A 21,871-nucleotide genomic window follows, 5' to 3' on the forward strand; every position below is an offset into this window, starting at 1 on the left:
TCAGGGGCAGGGGGTCAGGGACCGGGGGGGAGGGGGGGCAAGGCCACCGAGACACGCTGGGGGACAGATTCCATATAATCTGATAAGAGGCAACAGTTACTGCAACCAGAAGACCATACACAGTCAAGCAAAAATAAATGAGATGGCTGAAGTACAGAGTCACAAAAAAAGCTTTTTAGATAATCAGAAAGTGAAATAATCGATACGGCAGCCAGAGACGAGGGCATCTTGAGAGGTCGGGGGGGGCGGGGGCAGCAGACAGGCACAGAAGGAAAACTCCACAAAGTCAGAGGCGTGGGGTGGAGGGACTCCCAGCTTTCGGGGGGCTGTGGACCGGATCAGGACGAGGTACGACTTCTTCAGAAAGGTGGCACCAAAACAGAGTCAATAACGGTAAAGTACCCCCACCGGGGGGGGGACACGGCAAAGGGCTCTTTGACTGTGTCTCCGGGGAGCTTTCAAAGACCTTTATATCGTCCTCGACATTCATCCTGCATGTGGCAGCACTAATGTACCACTGCAAGGCTTTGTAATAAAAACATTTTAGAAAGCACCTTATCAATGTCCCGTTCCTCTAGAAAGCGAAGAAGCAGCCCCTCTGCAACCTCCCTGGACCACACAGATCACCTTGAGAACCCCACCCTCCACTCGAAAATACCGCGTCCTGCCGACGATTACGTTTGTTCTCTCCCCCCAAACACCCCCCTTTGCCATGTTTCCACTAAAGGTGGAGGGAATAAGAAGCCTTGATTCAACTACCTGTCCAGCACTCGCACGCGACGAGGCAAATTTAAGTGATGGCTGTCCATAAATCCGCATTGTTTCTAACTGAAAAGTTGAGGGCGGGATCTTATGGAGGGGGGGGGCCGAGCTGCTACTGTGAGCCGCAGAGGTGGTTTATGACAGAGCAGAGGCACTGCGTCTGGGGCAGGCACTGGATAAAGATGCTATACTCATGGCTATAATCCCCAGGGGGCGACGGTGGGCAGCCGTGGCTCCTCCCACAAAGGCACCCCCTGACGTGCCCCCCAACCCCTGAAAAATTACACAAGTGGCAAGCCATGTAGACCAGCATTACTGGGAGGGGTCCTCAGCACCTCCCAAAACAAAGCTTCGATGCAGTCCCACATGGTCCCTTTCTTTACACACCCCAGTAAGACTCGACGAGCAAAGAAAGCCATTCGGGTATTTCGTCTTAAGAGCACAACAGCAGGGGGCGCCTCTGAGCTCCTGAATGCTCCCTCACCACCATGGACGCGGCGCCCTTCTTAACGAGCGGCGATCCAGCTCTGTTTACGGCTAAAGGGAGACTCCTGACAGCGGACTGCAGGTCACATGATAAGCAGGCAGAGGCTCCAGCATCGCAGCAGAGGCAGGAGCAGCAGTCCGTCAAATTACAGAGCTGCCTCTGCGGAGGAACTGAAGTGGAACGTTCCTCTTTTGTTCAGGTTTGTTTTCTCGTCCTCCTGTGGGCTGTTCAGTGCCCTGGTAGTGAGAGACACTGGAGGGGCGAGAAACAGGCGGCGGGGGGGGCAGTTACAGCGTGACAATGATGGCAGGTGCCCCCCCAGTGACGTCCTGTAACGTGCACACTGACACCCCAAGTCCTCCCAAAGTGATCAGGATCTTCACTGGCCAACAAACACACCCACCCACCCACTCCTCTGCCCAGCCGGACCTGCCCTCCAGCCTGGGCTCAACTCAAACCAGTACAACTAACATGGGGAATGCTGTGACTGCGTGTTGCGGACTGGGGCAAATGGAGGCTAAGCACCCAGAACGTGCCCGCGGGCACCAGCTGATTGAGCAGGAGATGAACTTTCCAGCAAATGCTCTGCGGGAAAAGGCCGAAACGTGTCACTTGGTAGTGGCACTGGGTCAAAACTGTCAAGCCTGACGCCGAGCAAGGGTCACCTACACAGGCAGGTGGAGGGGGGGGGGGGCATGCTGGGGTCCAACAGGGCAGCTGGAGGTGGTGGGAATGGATCAGGTCATGCACCTATAGAGCAGACAGATGCTAGAATCAGCTGGGGGGGGCTGGCAGGGTGTGAAAGTCCTCCAAAGAATGCAAACACATGGCAGAGTACTTTTTAATCATCTGTTTGCATAAAGACGGTCTGTGTACTTATCATTTTTCTTAGATATTAAACTCAATGCGTTTCAAAACACTCAAGTGTTTCAAAATGAATGATATGCAGGACGAGCGACATTAATGTGCGTCTGCGAAAGTAACACGTAATTATAAACAGCAACCAGAAAGGCGGCTTCACAGTGCGGGGGGGCGGCACATCGGCCACGCTCTGACTGCGGGGGGGGGGGGGGGGGGGGGGCGGGGTATCAGGCGGCACATGGGCCACGCTCTGACCGCGGCTGGGGGGGGGGGCGCTGCAGCGACATGGAGAGAATCCGCCGGTGAGGTGGCATCTGGACGAGACAGAAAACGAAAAAACCGGGACGGACAAGCTGGGGGGTGTGGGGGGGTATTACTTCCCCTTTTGCATCGCATCTAATTGCGATCAAAGGCAGATGTCTGGGACTGTGACGGCATCAGCAGAATAGCTGCTGAGCGAACAGAATCTCAGGCTAAAAATAAGCGGCAGCGTCCAGCACGCGGCTGTTTGCTGCGGCGCTAATCGATGCCGGAGGCTTTGGATTCCATCAATGTATGGATCCACTCTGTTCTGCCTGGTGACTGTACCCCCCTGCCCCTCGCTATGTACACTAATAATAATAAAAATACATGCAGGTGGGCATGCGCACAGTCCTGGGCCAGAAGGGGGCCGTGCGATGCGAATCGCCCCCCACCGCTCATGAGCACCTCGTGATTAGCTCCGCCTTCCAGGGAGGGAGATCGATCAATAAATCAAACCTGCGCGATCGATGGGCCCCAGTCAGCCAGAGTCTAGTCTGGCCCGTGTATCATTAGCCCCCCCCCCCCCCAGTCACTACAGCAACAAGAAGGGGAGAGGCAGCTCTATAAGGCGTTCGGCCTCAGAAACAGACACACAAGCACGTCTGTATTCATATCTTTGTGGGGACTCTCTATTCATTTCCATCGGCAAAACCCTAATCCCAACAATGACGACCTTAACCTCCACCCAGCGCCCACCATAAGGACCCAAAAATAGTCCCCACAACATCAAAATAACAGGATTTTATCATATTGTTGGGTTATTTGGTTCCCGTAATGTAATATATACACCACACACACACACACACACTCATCATTATTGTATAAACACACATAATTGCTCTCCTCTTAGGCCAGTACGGCTCATTAAATTGTAGTTGAGTATTAATTGTCACACAAATAATTGCAATTGACGATCAAATTAGTCTTAATGTTTTACCGCTATTATAGTTAAGGTCTTATTAATGTGTTAATATAATATTAACAAGTTAATAAAATGTTTTTACGAAAGGACAATTTATTTACCAAAGAATTTAAGTGTCTGACATTGAAGATTAATAAACAAAAAATGGGGAAGACATGGGATCATTAATGCTAAATAAACAGGAAGGAACAGAACACAAAATCAGCCAGAGCTGTGTGTGAGCAGAGTGCATCACTGGGCATCCCTGCAGGCCCACGCCTTTCAGTCCCATCCCAGTCCCCCATGTTCACACGAGTTTTAGCGTGTGCAGCTTGCATGTTCCCCCATGTTCACACGAGTTTTAGCGTGTGCAGCTTGCATGTTCCCCCATGTTCACACGAGTTTTTGCGTGTGCAGCTTGTATGTTCCCCCATGTTCACATGAGTTTTAGCGTGTGCAGCTTGCATGTTCCCCCATGTTCACACGAGTTTTCGCGTGTGCAGCTTGCATGTTCCCCCATGTTCACACGAGTTTTCGCGAGTGCAGCTTGCATGTTCCCCCATGTCCACATGAGTTTTAGCGTGTGCAGCTTGTATGTTCCCCCATGTTCACACGAGTTTTAGCGTGTGCAGCTTGTATGTTCCCCCATGTTCACATGAGTTTTAGCGTGTGCAGCTTGTATGTTCCCCCATGTTCACACGAGTTTTAGCGTGTGCAGCTTGTATGTTCCCCCATGTTCACACGAGTTTTAGCGTGTGCAGCTTGTATGTTCCCCCATGTTCACACGAGTTTTAGCGTGTGCAGTTTGCATGTTCCCCCATGTTCACACGAGTTTTCGCGAGTGCAGCTTGCATGTTCCCCCATGTCCACATGAGTTTTAGCGTGTGCAGCTTGCATGTTCCCCCATGTCCACATGAGTTTTAGCGTGTGCAGCTTGTATGTTCCCCCATGTTCACACGAGTTTTTGTGTGTGCAGCTTGTATGTTCCCCCATGTTCACACGAGTTTTTGTGTGTGCAGCTTGTATGTTCCCCCATGTTCACATGAGTTTTCGCGTGTGCAGCTTGTATGTTCCCCCATGCCATTGGTGTGTGATCTGTGTGTGTGAGTGACCTGTGAGGTACTGGTGTCCCCTTCTGGAGCTCCACTGCTTGGGATATGCACTGCAAGCTCACTGCAACCCTATAAACACCTACGGAAGGTGGATGGGTGAATGGATGAACTATGGCTTACATCCACCTCCATGGGTGGGATTTTGGTGAACACGAATGTATCGATCTCATCTGGGGGAAGGTGATCTCTCAGCAGTTCTCCAGCATTTCCTCAGCTGTCCCTGGGAATCGCTCCAGGTTGTCATGCCACCAAATAGGAGGACCAGCGATTTTGACACGCGTCAGCTACCAGCTCCTACAAATCAGGATCCACCGATTTGGCGATTTGTGCTTCTCGCTGCGCTCGGGTTTAGCCTGCAGTGACAGTACCCTGGAGCGGGTACGCAGTGTCTTTGAAACCCCCCCTGGTTTATCATTCTTCTGTCTCCGATGCATGTTGCTGATTTGAAGCAGTGAGATGTGAGGGGGTGGACATGGCTTTGCTGGACGCCACATTCTCCCTAGCCTGTCACCATCCAGCTCAAACTTTCGGCCATATTGGTAGGGTCCTTGCTCTTTCCATAGGGCTTGTTATCGAGCTTATATGGGAACCAGGAGGAGCAGTTCCTCTTAGTGCCTGAGAGCTGTGAGTGACGGGGCTGCGTTCCCCGATTGTGACCAAGTCACCAACTGGTTTCTCTGACCACGCTGAGGCTCATGCACAATGTTCTTCTGAAGGTTTCTAAGAACAGCATGTTTAATGCTTTATGCAGGACATCTGCTCTTCATGCTGGTTGTGATGTCAGTAACGGGGCTGTCGTGTCCTGAGGTTAAGCCTCAGTTAAGTTAAGCCCATTCTGCTTCAAATTTAGTGGTTAATGAAAATGTTTCATTGGTCCTAATCAGCTCTCGTTTGAGTTGAGATAAGATTGAAAGTACATTTGGTTTCTGGTAAACCTTGGATCAGGTAAAGTCACTTTTAATATCAATTTGTTGGGTGATCCGACCTGAACAGCAGCATGAAACGCCCTGAAAGGTTCTGATGTGTACAGCAAGCCTCTGTTTTCCTGATATCACTGTCAGCAAAGGGCTCACATCCTGACGACTGTCACAATAGGAGCTTCCTTAGCATACAAAATATAACCTCACATCATCTCCTTTGTTTTGATGTGAAAGTACACATAAAAGAGCGTTTTAAGTCATTACCTGTAGGAATCATTGTTTGTATGTCTTTGATTTCTGACTATTTTCAGGGTGGGGCATCTTGGGTACCTCAGGATATATTTTAAAGGACCCCCGCCCCACACACACAGTGCTCCCTATAGTATTTTCCTCTGAGAGTGAGAGCTAAGAGTGGAGGGGCCTCAGGGGGTGGGGCTCTCTGTATTTCTGCTGTGTTTGTTATGTTAAGTTATGGAGGAGGCATGAAGATTCAGGTCATCTCTGGAGGCAGAGTCTGTTTTTTGCATAGGTGGGATTGATGTGTGTGTGTCTGTTTGTAATTATTACATTGTGGGGGACAGATTTCCCCACAATGTCATAAAAACATGTTATTTTTGACATTGTGGGGACATTTTTTCAGTCCCGACAAGGATGACCTCAATTTTATAAAAATCTCTAACTACAATCAAAAAAATTAAAATGCTATAAGTCTAGTATTTTGTTTGATTACTTATGGTAAAGGGCTGGGTGGGGGTTAGGGTTATCTAATGCCATTTCTCCCTGAGGGAGACCACCATCAACTGTGAAACAGATTGACCTGACACAATCCTCCCTCAGCAGGACCAGAACCAAGGGGTACCAATTAATCAGGACCCTACATGACCCCTCACCCCCCCTAAAAATACTAAACCTTTTCATGGTGAGAGACTGTAGCCCAAGAATTGCCAGTGAGACTCCCCTGAACACTTCTTACAAAGAGGATCATTTATGTCCATTTTTGTAGGAGCTCTCATTCTCTCTCACTTCCTCTGTCCATCCACAGTGGAAAGATGTACTCCAAAGCTTCTCCCCAGCTTCAGACCCCGGTCTTCTCCTCTCAGCCATGACATGTTCCTAACTCAAGCCTTCCTGAAACGGCCCCTCCAAACCCTTAGCACCTGTCTGTCTGCCAGTTACATTTATTACATATTAACACCAAAGGCTCTATTAAAAAGTTTCCCCCAAATGAGTCACCTCACTTGACAGGGTACATTTAAAAGTAGAACATATGTTTAAACAAGAGAGAAATTAGAACACATGATTTATTATTAAGATTTCCCATTGTTCTTTTGTCGGCTGGCATGAGGTAACAATCAGGCTGTCTATTGTCTTGGTAATACAGTGGCGGACGCTTTGATTACGTGTGATTGTGTGTTTCATTATTGCGAAGCCTTAACGAAGCCTCGCAATCATCGCTGGTCAGAGCTCTCCGCGGAAGGACCTCGGGACACGGGAACTGCACAGGCGAGCTCTGCCTTTCACAGGAAGGTTCCAGGAAAATGCCGGAATGTTCCGTGGGGCCCCCAGGAAGCAGGTAGCGTGGAGGCTGGCCCACTTTCACGTGACTGTCAGCCGTGGGGTGAGTTAACTGCTTTTCTAACCAGCCGCACAGCACCCCCCGCCCCCCCCCCCCCAGCCTCAGCTCTAGTATCGGGTCCCTTGCGGGGCTGCCAGGGGGTGGGGATACCTGTCAGCCAGCCATGCGGCCCGTTATTCCTGCCCCATGAGCTCGCTCCCTTTATCTGAACCATAAATAAACGGCTTTAAATAGAGCAGCGGCAATGGGAATATGCCAGGCAGGTGTGGGCCACCCTGTCAGTGCCAGGCACAGCCACTAGGGGGTGGGCTGGAGCACTGGCTCTGAAATGGGGTTTGACCAAAACCGTCTGGCTCTGCGTTTGATGAACAAAGGCCTCGATGATCCTCTGTTCTTTGTAGGTTTGCAGAGCTTGCTGCACTTTTAAGTTATAATATTTTTTTAATTGCATGGCTAATTTCACCACTGGAGAGCCTTCCCCAGGACTCACTCACTTTACTAGTTCCACGTGCATGACAGAGCAGTCTGACAGGCTGCTTCCAGGCTGGCTGGGTGGGGGGACGACTTCACTCTGTCCTGCTGCACAGATCAGTTATTATTCTCTGTGCATTTTTGTTCCCATAGCGATGCATGCAGGGGGCGAACATGCAGAGTCCCATTTCACTCCAGACCCCACCGCCCACGAACCGGCTCCTTTCAATTCCGCCGGCACTTAATGCCAACAAGTGCGGGTTAATCGCTCGGTGGTGGCCTTGTAAATGTCAGCCTGGGGAATTCCTGACAGGCAGCACTGCATGACAGGCGGCACTGCATGATAGGCGGCGCTGCATGATAGGCGGCACTGCATGACAGACGGCACTGCATGACAGGCGGCACTGCATGATAGGCGGCACTGCATGGACGTACCACTTGGAGGTGCCTTTGGCAGTCTCCTCATTGGTGGGGTTGTCACTGATGATCTGGGTCCATCACTCGCGTTCATCAGCAACTGTGTCTTGACGTGACCGTGCAACTGCCACAAAAATGCAACCATGTGCCAGTCTGCGGCTCCCTGGTGAGCGGGTTACCATGACAACAGGCTATACAAAATAAACATGGCAAAGGAGAGGGGCAGGGGACACCAAGGCCATAGGCACGTGTGACATTGTGACATCAAATTGGAGACCTTGACATTACACAAGAACACTGCTGGAAATGTCAGCAATATGGCTAATATTTTTACTTCTTTCTAGAAGAGTTTCATTTGGAGCAGCCAGATTTGGTATCACTGGGTCACTTGTTTCTTTTTTGAAAGTAATCTGTTTAATAATACAATTACTGGAGGAATCTTGGTTGAGTACAAGGGTAGAAGAGAAGAGACATGAACCTGAGTCCTCAGCAACCCCACCAGGTGAAAGATTCACACAGGGATGCTTTTAAAAGATTTATTTTGCTCTATGTGTTCTTAGTTAAGAAGGTTGTGCAACTGCAGGCTTTAACTTGCTCAGAACTAGTTTCTTAAGGCTGGTCAACAACCAATGCTAACGATCCCTTAGGATTTTTGTGTGGTTAGTTAATATTGTCAGACTGCAACTATGAAACCATCCTTGGGACAGATAAAAAGGAATAAAGAGCTTATCTGAGATCTGCAGTGAATGGCATGCAGGAGATGGCCGGCTGGATGGCTCTCCTTTGTTTTGCAGGAGCAGGGACAGCAGAGGGAGCCGGGAGAGCAGAGGGAGCAGGGAGAGCAGAGAGAGCAGGGAGAGCAGAGGGAGAGCAGGGAGAGCAGAGGGAGCAGAGAGAGCAGAGGGAGAGCAGGGAGAGCAGGGAGAGCAGAGGGAGCAGGGAGAGCAGAGGGAGCCGGGAGAGCAGAGGGAGCAGGGAGAGCAGAGGGAGCAGGGAGAGCAGAGGGAGCAGAGGGAGCCGGGAGAGCAGAGGGAGCCGGGAGAGCAGGGAGAGCAGAGGGAGCCGGGAGAGCAGGGAGAGCAGAGGGAGCAGGGAGAGCAGAGGGAGCCGGGAGAGCAGGGAGAGCAGAGGGAGCCGGGAGAGCAGAGGGAGCCGGGAGAGCAGGGAGAGCAGAGGGAGCCGGGAGAGCAGAGAGAGCAGGGAGAGCAGAGGGAGCAGGGAGAGCAGAGAGAGCAGGGAGAGCAGAGGGAGCTGGGAGAGCAGAGGGAGCCGGGAGAGCAGGGAGAGCAGAGGGAGCAGGGAGAGCAGAGAGAGCAGGGAGAGCAGAGGGAGCCGGGAGAGCAGAGGGAGCAGGGAGAGCAGAGGGAGTTGGGAGAGCAGGGAGAGCAGAGGGAGTTGGGAGAGCAGAGGGAGCTGGGAGAGCAGGGAGAGCAGAGAAAGCAGTGGGAGCAGGGAGAGCAGGGAGAGCAGGGAGAGCAGAGGGAGCTGGGAGAGCAGGGAGAGCAGGGAGAGCAGAGGGAGCAGAGAGAGTAGGGAGAGCAGAGGGAGCAGGGAGAGCAGAGGGAGCCGGGAGAGCAGAGGGAGCTGGGAGAGCAGGGAGAGCAGAGAGAGCAGAGGGAGCAGGGAGAGCAGAGAGAGCAGGGAGAGCAGAGGGACATCTTTTACATGCAGTGGAGGCGAGGAGGGGTGACTGTGCTGATGGAGGTCATGAGGTGGGGTGGGGGATACAAACGGATGAAATGACAAGGGCAACAAGGGCACATTACCCCCTCCTGATTGCCCCAGAGTACTTAATGAAAAAAATCCAGGGCACAGGATGGGGGGCTGGGCAAAGTGTCTCGGAGGGGTACGTCCGTGTCCTGCATGTGGGGGCGATGGATTACAGCGTTCCGCTTCATGCTCCCACAATCCTGCCGTCAACAGGCAGAGAGCAGCCCCCCTCAGATGCTCGGGTCTACCTCTGGGGGACCCAGGCAGGGGGGGGGCACATCAGGCCATGTCACATGCCCAAGACTCTGGTCACCACGGGCAACATTTCAGTTCCCAAAGCTGAACAACAGAGCTGAATCCCTGGCTCTACCAGACAGGTGGGTGGCCGTTTCCTACCCAAGGCAGCCAAGTCATTATTTAGGACCTGGAGGAACCCTAGGTGGTCTCTTCTCTCCCCCTTTTCTAAAAACTCCCAGCCCAGTTAGTTAGCATGCGATTAGAACCTTTTCAAACCCCGCACCCATGTGTATCGACCAACAGCCTTTCCTCCTCTCCACATGACATGGTGCTCAGATTCGCATTGCAGCTCACAAGTCCTGAGAGTCCTGGTGCCAATTGTGAATCAGGGCTTTGTGTTAGCGCCTGCGCCCCAGCCCCGCCCAACCCGGGCACGGGACTCGGTGGTAATGCCATTCCACCACCAGACACTTCCTAACGTGTTAATTAACAAACGCTAGCAGGCGGCACACCTCCGGCAGCTGACCTACCACCCCAAGTTTGGATTCCACTTCACGGAAGGAGATTAAAAATAATAATAAATTATAATTACCCACAAAAATCAGCTTATAATTATCACTACTTTGCAACAACATGGGAGAACAAGTTTAACCATTAGGGTGCCTCATGTCTTGCTATATTTCTTTACATGTTATGAGGGAGATCTTTAACGAATATATTCTTAAAAAACATAAAACCGCTAATTATAACTATATTTCAAAATGTACTCAAATTGGATTGCATGCAAAACACCTTGCATTTGCACTTACATATGCAATGCAAACATTTTAAGTGATGGTTACATCTTGCACTAGTTGCAATTTGCAATTTAATTTTAATCAATATCATATTGTATTGGAAGAGCTGTCAGAATGAGCATCACCCCACAGAATGACAGTGGATACACAAATTGATTTTCACCAGGGAACAACTTCACAGTGAAATATTTGGAGAATACGGGCATTTGCCTTCAGCGTACACTCACACACACATTTACACAAAGCAAAAAAACATGTTCACACAGGAACCAGTAATTCCCCACCTCTGCCCCACAATGCACCAGGAGCCAATGCACACACAATGCAGCCAATGGCCCTTCCTGTGCAGCCAGGAAAGCGGAGACTAGGTAGAGAGAAAGACAGAAAGGGAACAGAGTAACGCCCAGCAAATGGCAGATATATGGATCCAGCACTCATTGGCACAGATTCCCTTGTTATCTATGATTTTCCTCTTGAGGATCGTATCTCCCCCTGTCACCAATCAATGTCCTGCGATTTCCAACACACAGAATATCTCACCTGCGCAGCATCTGCTCAGGCTTACTGCTCTGCGAGGGCACCTCTGCTCCCTCAGCAAAGGTGACTGCTTCCGCTGCTGCTGGGCAGCTTTGACCCCCCTGAATGTGGCGTAGTATGAAGCACTGGTTACATTTATTCCTGGACCATAATGGCAGAGACAGGGCTACTTTAAACTGTACTCATATAGGGCACTCAGTATATTGTGTATTTTTTTCATCCTTTGAAAGTTAATTGAAAGTGAGACACAGTATGATAGATGCGCTACCCAGAATACAATTTGTATGTAAAACACCAGAAGGTATACAGAGAAGAACGGTATCCGTGCGTATAAAACCCGCATGAACCTGCGGCAGTGCATCGCAAAATTACTAAGCGGTGGAGCTCAGTGCAACCCACTAACGGTTTGCAATAAAGAGTGAGCATGGCAGGGGAACAGAGCCCTGAGTTAACGCTGATCATTGGGGGCACAGAGCCCCGAGTTAACGCTGATCATTGGGGGCACAGAGCCCCGAGTTAACTCTGACCATTGGGGGAACAGAGCCCCGAGTTAACGCTGACCATTGGGGGAACAGAGCCCCGAGTTAACGCTGGCCATTGGGGGCACAGAGCCCCGAGTTAACACTGATCATTGCGGGCACAGAGCCCCAAGTTAACGCTAATCATTGCGGGAACAGAGCCCTGAGTTAACACTGATTATTGGGGGAACAGAACCCAGAGTTAACGCTGATCGTTGGGGGAACGGAGCCCCGGGTAACAATGATCATTGGGGGAACAGAGTTCTGGTATAATGCTGATCATCATGGGAACAGAACGGTGGGGGAACGGAGCCAAGGTTAATGATTATCATCAGAGGAACAGAATCGCGGGGGTAACAATGACCGTTGGGGGAGTACAACCGGAGGTAACACTGATTGTTGGGGGGACAGAGCCCTGGGTAACACTGATTGTTGCACGCACGCGCACACACGCGCGCACACACACACACACACACACACACACACACACACACACACACACACAGTCACGCATGATCTCCACTGTTCTCCCCATCAGCTTTACTCACTGTACAACAATTAATTTCACTGCTCCTTAAAACACCAAGAGCCCCCCCCCACGCACAGGCTTGTAATTATATATTTGTGGGGACCTTCCATTCATTTCTACGGGGAAACCTAAAATCCCAATAAGTCGACCCTAACCCCCACCCAACCCTAACTTTAACCATAGGTAACTAAACAAAATAACAGACTTTGGCATTTTTCGTTTTTTGATTGCAGTCACAGATCTTTGTGGGGACCACAACGTCAAAATAACAGGTTTTTATTACATGTGGAGAACACACACACACACACAGATATACACAGAGATATGCATAGACACACAGACAGAGATAGACACACATACTGACACACAGTAAATGCATTTGGAAACGTCCAGCAACTGAACCTCCAAGACAAGCAGCCTGTTCTTCCAGATCAGAGCATCACTGTGAAATAGCCGCAAAGACCTCTTAGCATTTAGCTGCTGTGAGGCGCAGGGCGGGGCAGAGCTTCTCTGTGACATACCATGACTGCAGAGCATTCACCCATTCATACCTCTGCATGCGGGGCACCACTCATCTGTTGTATGCAGTCATTCTGTTTCCAGTATAAAAGGAGACTGTTTGGTTACTGGCCACATGAGCTGTGGAGTGGGGAGGGGAAGACGAAGATTCCCTACTGAAGGCTGGGGAGATCAAAATGGAAGTATGAAATCACCAAAGCCAGCCTGACCCACTGCTGTGGGAGCTCATTTCAGGTGCTTGGTCACATTTAATTTAGTTCTTGCCTGAAGAGATGCACCTCTTTCTTGGGCTTAGGGGCCCAATTGTGACATAATTCTGCTGATACTAGGATTTGAACCAGCGATCTTTGGATCACAGGCATCCTAATCCGGTGAGCCAGACACGGACCCCCGTATTTACTGGGCCTTTAGTGAGAGCAGGACCCATTTGGTTGCCTATCCTTCCATAACAAATGTAAGAGGTCACCACACAGGGTACTCGGTCCAGGCGGCTCGGAAGAAGTCCAGGTCAACACCGCAAGGAGGGAAATGGGTCCAAGGACCAGAAGGACCCTCAGCTCAAAATGTGGAATAGGACACTGACAGCAGGCACCCAGGGGGGGTTAATGATATTTTGCGAAGGACCCACTGAAGGGATGTTTCACAAAATTCCCAGAATTCTAAAAGGCGCTCATAACATAAGGTCACAGGTGCAAACATAATGACATCACATTTCCATCAGCCTGGCAACAGTCATGCTGGCTTATCATTGCCGGTGATAAAAACACACAAGGTGCCGAACTCCCCCAGACTTCTCATATTTTTACATAAAAGCAATGGGGGCAGAGGGGAGGAACATGTGCAAGGAGGCCATTCCAGAGTTTTTAATGCAGCAAAGTAAGCAGCATGCTTAATCCTCACGGCAAGGCTGAGGCGTCTGTGGGGGGCGGTCCGTGCTCCCTCCCAGACGGCCTTGTTCCGGCTCAGGGCCTACACCTAATCCTAGCCACTCTCCCACTCACGGCCCTGGAAAATGACTTCACACAGCTGTCTCAAATGCCCAACACAGCGATTCTCGCCTCACTGAACTTGGTGTGTGTGTGTGTGTGTGTGTGCATGCGGAGGGGGGCACCCTTTTTTTGCTTACCTCATTTAAAATATGTATTTTTTTGTCGAGGGACGTTTTCTTCAAATACCCTTAAGGAACAGGAAGGATAAACTGAAGAGAATCCAGGAGAGCTAAGAGTCCTGATTCTAGGACTGATGTACAACCAGCAGGTTTTCTTGGCAGGGTGACTATATGGAAAATCACCTCAACAACAGTTATGCCTACCCTTCAGACGCACTACGCGTCACCGTTATAATGCATTTTTAACACATTCATTAGCAAAATGGAATGTTCTGTCCCTAGATGTGCAGTGATGCAATGGGCCAGAAATGAACTCGTAATGTGCTTCACAGAATCATGGCCACAGAGGGACACGTCGGGAGTGTACTCTTAATGTGCTTCACAGAATCACGACCACAGAGGGACACGTCGGGAGTGTACACTAAAAGTGCTTCACAGAATCACGACCACAGAGGGACACGTCGGGAGTGTACACTAAAAGTGCTTCACAGAATCACGGCCACAGAGGGACACGTCGGGAGTGTACTCTTGATGTGCTTCACAGAATCATACCCACAAAGGGACACGTTGGGAGTGTACACTAAAAGTGCTTCACAGAATCACGGCCACAGAGGGACACGTCGGGAGTGTACTCTTGATGTGCTTCACAGAATCATGGCCACAGAGGGACACGTCGGGAGTGTACACTAAAAGTGCTTCACAGAATCACGGCCACAGAGGGACACGTCGGGAGTGTACTCTTGATGTGTTTCACAGAATCATACCCACAAAGGGACACGTTGGGAGTGTACACTAAAAGTGCTTCACAGAATCATGACCACAGAGGGACACGTCGGGAGTGTACTCTTGATGTGCTTCACAGAATCATGGCCACAGAGGGACACGTCGGGAGTGTACTCTTGATGTGCTTCACAGAATCATGGCCACAGAGGGACACGTCGGGAGTGTACACTAAAAGTGCTTCACAGAATCATGACCACAGAGGGACACGTCGGGAGTGTACTCTTGATGTGCTTCACAGAATCATGGCCACAGAGGGACACGTCGGGAGTGTACTCTTGATGTGCTTCACAGAATCATGGCCACAGAGGGACACGTCGGGAGTGTACACTAAAAGTGCTTCACAGAATTACGGCCACAGATGGACAAGTCGGGAGTGTACTCTTAATGTGCTTCACAGAATCATGACCACAGAGGGACACGTCGGGAGTGTACTGTTAATGTGCTTCACAGAATCATGACCACAGAGGGACACGTCGGGAGTGTACTCTTAATGTGCTTCACAGAATCACGACCACAGAGGGACATGTCGGGAGTGTACACTGAAAGTGCTTCACAGAATCACGGCCACAGATGGACACGTCGGGAGTGTACCTTTGGGGTGCTTCACAGAATCACGGCCACAGAGGGACAAGTCGGGAGTGTACCTTTGGGGTGCTTCACAGAATCACGGCCACAAATGGACACGTCGGGAGTGTACTCTTAATGAGCTTCACAGAATCACGGCCACAGAGGGACACGTCGGGAGTGGACTCTTAATGTGCTTCACAGAATCACGACCACAGAGGGACAAGTCGGGAGTGTACTCTTAATGTGCTTCACAGAATCACGGCCACAGAGGGACAAGTGGGGAGTGTACCTTTGGGGTGCTTCACAGAATCACAGCCACAGAGGGACATGTAGGCAGTGACATCAATGTGCTTTGCTGAATCACAGCCACAAAGGGACACATTGTTGGTATACTCTTAACAAGTTTCACGGAATCATGATCACAAACAAACATAAGAACATAAGAACATAAGAACTATACAAACGAGAGGAGGCCATTCGGCCCATCAAGCTCGCTAGAAGCGATGCTCGAAGACCACAGACAAGTGACATAATGTAAATATTTGGACTTCCAGCATCTTAGACCACTCATGAAGGGCTTTGTAGACCCACCACACTTTGCATTACAGGCACACAAAGGTGTGGGAGCTGCTGCCCTTTAGTTACTTCACCGAACTGAGTCAAACCCAAGCAAAACAAGCAACACCTTAAGAATTCTCTTTTATTGCACTGAACACCAACCAGCCACCCCAGCTAAGGCAGACGCACAGCGTTGGTGTGAGTTGCAATAAATGAGCGACAGACTGGACTGGTATGTAGACACAGAGGAAGTCTGCAGGAATGTGCAAAGGAGGCTGGTTTTCTTAAGGAAATTCAAGGTCTTGTGCGTGAGTAGCGAACATATGCACTTTATTCCAGTGTGCCTTAGACAGTGCCACGATCTTTACTGTCCTTTGCTGGGGAAGGGGGTCATACCAAGGTGCAGGAAGCTGGTGGGCTCAACAAACTCGTGAAGAAAACTTGTTCTGTTGCAGAGATGAGTGTGGGAAGATAATGCTCTTGTCGTCCAAACAGACTTTGGATGAGTCCAAACTCATCTTCCTAACACCACTGGTCGGATGTGGCGCCGCTACCTGCCCCCTGCCATTTGTGTCCAGAACACCCCCAGGCTCCATGTCGCCAGCCTCAACCGCAAACCCAGAGGACACGGACCAGGCTCTCTTTGATTCACTGATGTCGATTGGGAGTTGTTTATTTAAAGGGGGAATTCAGTAACATGTTACTCATACATACTGTTTGTGAACTACAACCAGGAACTGAGTTTGGTGTTTTTTCTGTACAAAGGCTACATGCTATTGGCCTTGATTTTCGACCCAGCAGTACACTGACACTAGCCAATGGGGGCTTAAATCCTTCACATAAGGTTTATGTTAAGGGTCATGGAAAAGCACCAGAGGCTGTTTTTCATTTATAAGTGACTCTAAAATGATGAGCATTTTCTCTTTTTAATGTGCAAACAACCAATGTGACTATTCATGAAAAATCAAGCAGACAGCAGGCAATAGACGAAGTATCAATGAGCTTGATGAGCAAATCACTGGTGAGAGAAAGCAGGTGGACCTGGAAGAAACCAGCCCACCTTCGGCCTCTACAGTATAGTGGGATAAGGAGAAATGCTGGGGAGAGCTGAAAATACTAAAAATGACAGTAATAATAAACATGGGCAAGAGGTCCAGCTGATTGTGCTTGTCCCGGACAGGCAATCAGGGTACGTGGAGGTTTCTGCTTACCCCCTGCCCCCTGACCTGCTCCCAGGGGCACCTGGCACACGCTGACCCCTTCGGAAGCCCCAGCAATAACAGGGGCTCCGCGAAGCTCCTTTGGCATTTCTGGGAACCGGCTGCATGGTGAGTTCTCACACGGTATCGATTGTTTCTAGCCAAACTGTTTCAGCCGCCTGTTATCAATGACGGTGACCAAACAAGATAGCGGGGGCCCAGGGGCAGCTGTGCATTCAGCGCTGGCTGGCAGATTGAGGTCACGCCGGGCAGTGCGAGAGCACTCCAGAGCTGCGGGACGGGAGTCGGAGAAAGCGCTGCTTCAAGAAGAAGAAGAAAAAAGCACCCGCAGGCTTTTATCTTCTCACTGAATGGCAGCCTTACGGGGACCATTTCGGGCGGCTTGGATTCATTCACTGTGGTGTTTTCGCTCAGTCAGAAAGAGAGCAGTGGGGGTGGGACGGGGGGGGGGGAGCTCGTACAGGATGGAAACAATGCCTGTCGAGTGCAGTAACAAGAGCCGATGATACTGGACAAAGGGAAGCATCTCCCATGATTAATCTACCTGTGAGCCTGGCGGATCGCTATGGGCAAAGTCATATCACAGGATACCGCGAATACACACTGATGTGGGTGGGCGGGGGGGTATGGACACGGAGGAGCACGTAGGCTCTGGCTTCTGCCGGAGTATTTGATGCATTCCACTCAGGCCTGTGGAGTCCGACCTCGCTCTCTCTGTGACATGGAGGGTGCAGCTGGCGTGTGACCTTTGACCTCATTTAAAAAAATATCTTTCACTGCAGAGCTACGGTGTAAAATGTTTTACAGAGTTGGGAGGGTTACAGAATCGAAATATTAACACCTGAGAAGTAGGAGGGGAGGGGAGAGGCATCTCACTGCGGTCTTCTGACACCAAATTAAACACATGCCAGCTAGTTATCTTTCTGAGCTAATTTAGCACCATAATTTACGTTGGGTATAAAAGACGGCTTGATTTAGGGCCGCCAAGGCCGTACATCACTGGCGAGAGCCGCTCCACTTCCAGCCAAAGGGACAGAATTAGATCATATTCATGATGCAATTAAACACTTCAGTGGGAATCAATGTAAAACTGATGAGGCCTGAAAACAATGCATATGGCAGACAGCGCATTAAAGCGCGTTAAAGCGCATTACCTTCCCCACGATCCCCTCTGAAGACGCTATTTAAATCTTCCAGCAGTTTCCACCGCCGCCAATTGGGAAACGCGGAGGGATAATAAGTGAATTCTGGGCGAAATTATTCAGCTAATAAATTGCCCGTGGTAACGGAATATCAGATGAAAGTGATGTGAATTATTAACTACAGAAACTGTTTGTTCTCACCATGGGTGTGATGATCACTCAAACGAGGAAGAGAAGACCACAGAGAGGAAGAGGGCGGATTTAAAACGGGAGGCAAAGATTTTATAATTAGCAGCTCTTGTGATACAGGCCGTAGTGGTGTGGGGGGGTGACATAGCCTGGATGCCTACAGTGATGCTGGTCGTGGTCTACACCGGCTCTTCACAAAATGCTTCCAGGCCAAAGTGGAGGACTGAACTCATCCTCATCCTGCACACAAGGAACACACACCGGCTGCATGAAATCATTATGTGAGCCAGATGCCTTTTATTTTCATCTAATACCCATCCATCCATCCATCCATCCATCCATCCATCCATCCATCCATCTTCCCACAGCTTATCCAGCACAGGATCAAGGGGGGCCTGAAGCCTGTCCTCGGCCTCACAAAGCTAGGGATGCCCTGGATGTGATGTCAGACCATCGCAGGGCACAGACACAGACAGACACCCACTGGCAATTTTGAGATGCCAATTAGCCTCACAGCATGTTTTTGGACCACGGGAGGAGAAGGGAGCAGCAGCTGTACGCAGGGAGGACATGCATCCTTATGCATGCTGGCCACGGAGGCAGGTCCCCAGTGCCTCACTGAGCACCTTACAAATTTCTAGCATCCTAAAAATCTGATTATCCAATGTCCTGCAGTGTTAAGAAGACTGGCAAAAGAGGCACAGACACAACTATATCACATAAGAAGCTTTATCTGAAGACGAAGAACAAAAGCAGGCAGGGCGGGAAACACAAGGAAGTGTTTCCAGAAAGACCTGCATCGTCACGATAGCGGGGAGCATGAAGGATGTGAACGGAATCCACAACTGGCAAGCCGCTTTTGGCAAACGCACACCACAGACAGGCTGATATGTGTCCTCAAAGACTGCCAGTGGACACCAGCTGACCGCATTTCCAAGGTTAACCACTAGGGGGGAGGTCAGAGGAAGCACAGTCCGGCATTTGTAGCTGAAGTTTGCATGCTGCTCCGCTGTAACAGAAACATGGCGCTGAGCACTAACTGCAGATGTGTGGCTCAGTGTGTAATGGGAAGGTCGCCCCAGACCAAGGCCGTTAACCCCAGCTGCTTCAGGGACCGGCTGACTGTGTGCTCTCAAAAAACGTATGTCACTTCCAATAAAGGCTTCTGTTAAATAAAAGCGTTTAAATGGGCCACTCCATATGCAGACATATTTCATATGCATGTATACATGTAATCACACAAACATATGCAACCTACAAAAACCTGTGGACAGCTCAGTGGCGTAAGAAAGAAACCAGCTCTGCCATTGGTTGGCTGAGCGACTCACATTCGGTGTCCTGAAGGGGACGCTGCTGGACAGAGCCGCCAAATCGCTCAGCTCAAAGTGAGGGATTAGAACCTTTTCATGGTGGGGGTGACTCAACTTCTTGAGACCTCACTGCTGGGAGGCGACCGGCACCATCGAGATCATTCTGCCACCCTCAGGGAGGGCTCTGCATAACCTATATGACCTGTGAGATGCAAGTTTTTCAACGTGCAGAGATACAGTCAAGGGAATATTAACACTATTTAGTATTGATGCTATTTGCACTAACAAATAAAAATGGCTGGAATAATAAACCATAGTCCCGAATACTTGCAGAGGGACTGATCTCCCGGCACAGAGCAGAGAACAGGGCTGCTTCCTTTCAGCCGGATAGGTGACCAACCACAACATGTACCGTGGCAAAACAGAGACCAAGAGCAACGAGGAAGGCAAGACACAGTGTACAGTCACGCCTGGCTGCAAGCTGAGCGGCTGTCATGTGCATCTTACTCACTTAGCAGACACTTCCATCAAAAGCGACACACATTTTTGTGACAGCAGTCTCAGTCCCTGGAGCAACTGGGGGTTATGGGTCCGGCAATGACATCACTCAGCTGACACTGGGATTTGAATCAGCAAACCCTGATGACAGGCACAGCCTCTAAACCCACCGAGCCACACACTGCCCACCATCACACAGGAGTGCCACAGGAGTAGGGCTGTAACGATTCTCCAAATCCACGATTCAGGTCATATCTATGGTTTCTGGGTTTTATTAATCACCAACAGTTTGGAACTCTAAAGAAGGTTATTATCCATCTTGAACTAATGAAACTTGCCAAGCTTTTACTGCAGGCTTGATCACTTGATTATGATTGGACCAAAATAGTCATGTGACACACACAGTTGGAAGATAATAAAATAGGTGTAATATGTAATATTTACAAAATTTACAACTTGCTCTAACTTACAATAATAATTTTGTAGTTTACATATGTTAGACTGTTTTAATTGTGAAAAAAGTAACTAGGAATTAACTAGGAACTTCTGTAACATAAGGAACTAGGACTTAAATGGTTGCGAGTTTCATGGTAAAATTTCCAAAGGTTACTATTATTGTTTCAAAATGTAACTATCATTAAAACCGTGATTGACTAGTTAGCTCTAAATAACTCTCGTTAATACTGTCTAGCATTAAAGTTAGCAACAGTGTCCTGACGCAGCCAGAGGTCCAGTACAGGTCCGGAAAGCAAAATCCAGACCATAATTTGCTTTCATCCTTTTTATATGCAACTGGTTGGTTCAAACAAAATCTTGGTCTGGATTTTTACTTTCTGAAGCTGAACTATGCACCTCTGGTTACAGCATGCAGTGTGGCTTTGTTCTGGTGGAAGACAGTGACGGCACTCCGAAGGCTGTTCTGGTTAATGCGCATTGGATACTGTTTGCAGAAGTTTACATAAGGTATTATTTTAATGTTTATGTCAACAAAAAAAGCAAAGTACTGCTAGTTTTGTGTCATTCAATAGAAAACTTGGTGAAACTATTTCAGTTTGTGTGTCAGTACTTTCAGCACATTTTAACAACACCATGATAATACTGATAAGTGGTAATTATTGCACTATATTCGTGATATAAAATTTTCATACCATTTCCTCTCTTACTGTAATGTGTAATATTTATTAAATATACAGCTTCCCCTAACTTTAAATAGATTAATAATTTGACTTACATATGTCAGTAGTAATTGTGAAATGAAAATTGACTTGTGTAACATTAGTAATGTAATCAGAGCTGCAGGAGTGAGTTTGTATCTCAGTTTTGATCTCAGTTTCATATCTGTTATAAAAATGGGGGTAGGCCCAAAATCTCTATGTTATATGCTCCCAGCCCCCTGAGATAGGTCCCAGGACTCCCCATGGGATAGGCTCCAAGCCCCCTGATATAGGTCCCAGGACTCCCCATGGGATAGCCTCCAAACCCCCATGGGCTAGGAACCAGGACCCCCCGATGGGATAAGCTACAAACCCCAATGGGATAGGCCCCAGGACCTCATATGGGAGAGGCACCAGGACCCACCATGGGATAGGCTCCAAACCCCCATGGGATAGGCACCAGGACCCACCACAGAAGAGGCTCTAAACCCCCATGGGATAGGCACCAGGACCTCATATGGGAGAGGCACCAGGACCCACCATGGGATAGGCTCCAAACCCCCATGGGATAGGCATCAGGACCCCCATGGGATAGGCTCCAAACCCCCATGGGATAGGCACCAGGAGCCCTCCATGAGATCAACCAAAGTAAAGAAGAGCTGCGGAGGTCCTCATCTGTACCATG

General features: G+C 49.5%; 1 protein-coding gene across 1 annotated transcript in view; it reads right to left on the bottom strand.

The window, feature by feature from the left end:
• The window catches only part of cux2b (cut-like homeobox 2b), a 126,600-nt gene that overhangs the window by 75,476 nt on the left and 29,253 nt on the right, over nucleotides 1-21,871 (bottom strand).

This window comes from Brienomyrus brachyistius, chromosome 2 (genome assembly GCF_023856365.1).
Source record: "Brienomyrus brachyistius isolate T26 chromosome 2, BBRACH_0.4, whole genome shotgun sequence".
Classification (NCBI taxonomy): Eukaryota; Metazoa; Chordata; class Actinopteri; order Osteoglossiformes; family Mormyridae; genus Brienomyrus; species Brienomyrus brachyistius.